This window comes from Dendrobium catenatum, unplaced genomic scaffold, assembly GCF_001605985.2.
Source record: "Dendrobium catenatum unplaced genomic scaffold, ASM160598v2 fragScaff_scaffold_9, whole genome shotgun sequence".
NCBI classification, from domain to species: Eukaryota; Viridiplantae; Streptophyta; class Magnoliopsida; order Asparagales; family Orchidaceae; genus Dendrobium; species Dendrobium catenatum.
In genome coordinates, this window is record NW_021318471.1 from 28,751 (window position 1) to 31,497 (window position 2,747).

The window sequence follows — 2,747 nt, forward strand, 5'->3', positions numbered from 1 at the left end:
CGGTTTTTCTCATTTTTAGTATGAATTTAGCTCTGGGAGGACGTATCCCTACATCAGGTGGGAGGATGCAATAAAAATTCCATAGTAAGTGAGCAATCAAATGGATTATCATTGGACTTTTGCCGATTACAAGGAAGCATATCATTTGCAATATCTAACTCACAGAAATACAAACATTTTAATTAGATCAGATCCATGACTTATCAATTTTTATTTTTTTAATGTAAAAAGCCTTTGATCTCATGTGAGCTGCTCTTAACTAATAAAGAAATTGAAATCTCAGACTCATAGGATTGTCAGAATAGCTTTACTTTATTAAGGGGCTTTTAATTTCATTAAAAGTGAGTCTAAAATATTTTAAATGTAAGGATTTTAAGAATTTTCAAATTTTATTTGAGCATAAAGAAATAGAAAGTAAAATTTTGGTGAATTTCAAATTCACACCGCAGTTTATATTTTATTTATTCAAAATTCATCAGTTTTTTTGGTTGAATTTTAAATAAACTAAAAGTTGAAAATCTTCTTGTAGTCAGCAATCACCCCCATAGCTACCTATCAGTTTATCACTGATCACCACCCTCACTATCATCATTGAGTTTTACACTACATACATTTTACTTTAAATCAAATAAATAAAAAAAGTAATCATTAATATTTGTTTTATACTCATTCAAACAACTCCAAACATTTTAAATATTTTATCACTGGTCACAACCCTCAAAATTTTCTCAATCTTTATAAGAGTAGATTTAAAAGCTTATTGCGTGACATAAAAAAATTTACTATGATGTGAACATGTATGATAGAATATATCAAAAATAAAAATTTATTTCTTAATAATTTGTGTTTGATTGTAGATATTATATATCATATAGAAATTTATTTCCTTATTTTCAAATAGAAAAATATTTTTGCTCAAATTTTTCTCAAATTTATTTTAGTGCGATTGCCTAAGAGGACTAGAATTTTTATAAATTTAAGGTAAAATAAAAATCAATGAAAAAGAATATTGTGTTAGAATTCGAAGGATTGGATTGAAACATTCAAGTCGCTTAGAACCGAATCATCATTAAGATCAAATAGCAATTATAAGAAGTTCTGAAAGTATTTTTGCTGCATCATCATTACCTTACAAATTCATTTTCGCTATAATTAGTAACTTTAAGGAGGTATAGTTAGAATTGTTTTTTTTAGTTCCCTTAAAATCTTGCTATAAATAGAAATTGACTCATCATCTTCTAAAAAATTAAGCTATTCTATAAATGAGAATGACTATTTAGGTCTCCGCAAAAATGTCTCCTCCATCAATTTCCACCAACTTTCAAACAATAGAATTAAGGGCATCTGTCGTATTGCCAAGAAAGGGAATCAGTTCGTATATTTAAAAGGAGATGACATACTAAATGATGATTATTTTTTGTTCAAGATTAAACAATTTCATACAGAGTTACTATTCCCATATTCAATGTCTTCATCATGGTCTGATCTTCCTCTTGACCTATTGATAAGCATTAGAAAGAAGCTACCACTTCATGCCAATCTTTTTTCTTTTCGCTCAGTTTGCTCCCAATGGCATTATGCATCACCTATCCCACATCCCTGTCCACTTTACGAAGTAAAATTCAACGAAGTAAACAATATCATTCGGTTCACCTTGGGCATCAATGATGATATATATCGTGAACACTTCGTCTCCTTGCCTTTTTCATCATCTTTTCCCATATCACTTTTTTCTCGTTCAAACGGATGGCTTATCTTCAAAACCCGCCACAATGAAATTCTTCATCTTTTTGATCCTGTATCAAACCGCAAACTCATATTCCCCCCTCTATGTCCAAAGTTTCTTCGTTATTATAGAAGGGTAAAACCAACTGCTCACGATGTAGATCGCGTATCCCTCTGGAAGGTAGTTGCCTCTTCGAGCAGCGACGCAAGCATCGCTGTGGCCTGCATTGTTGAAATAAAGGAAAAAGCATCGGTGTATCCAGATAGAAGATTTGTATTCTGCAGGCATGCACATGGTGATTGTCTAAGGTGGAGCTTTCTGATGGAAGAAAGTAAAGGCATAATGGATATCGCCCTTGCTGGTGATGGCCGATTTTATGCTGTTGGCAAAGATTGTAAGTTCTATATGCTCGATGAAAGACCTCCAATCATCAAATTAATGAAAATCAAATTATGGTTGCCAAGGCACATTTTAGATTCCGAATTTGACGACAACCCACCTACTAAACGTGTACTTACCTCATTTCATGGCTTGAAAGCAAGTGGAGAAACAAATCTAGATATTTATGCGGCTGCTCAGCAACATAGATATGAAATGCCGCACATAGCTTTGAAAATAAATTTGCCAGAACTCCATGCTAATTGTAATAACATATATGTTGTATGCGATGCTAGTGTATGCGATGCTAGCCGGAGCTATGGCCCTAGACGTTTGCATAATGACATTGACCCAGATATTTTTAGGCCATCACTATCGGGAACATCATTCAATATTCAGTGTCAAACAAAAGATAAAAATGAGTTACATTTTGGATTCGATACTTATTGTGATTAATTATCTTCTATTGTATTCATCTAAAAGTAAATTTAATAAAAAAATTTATTCAATTTTGTTTACCATTTTAAATATTTAAATTTGATTATTGTTGTATTTTTCTTATTTGTTTTTTTTTTGTAATATTTATCTTCATGTTTTGAATATCAAAATAGATCAGAACTATCTTGGAATATATATATATATA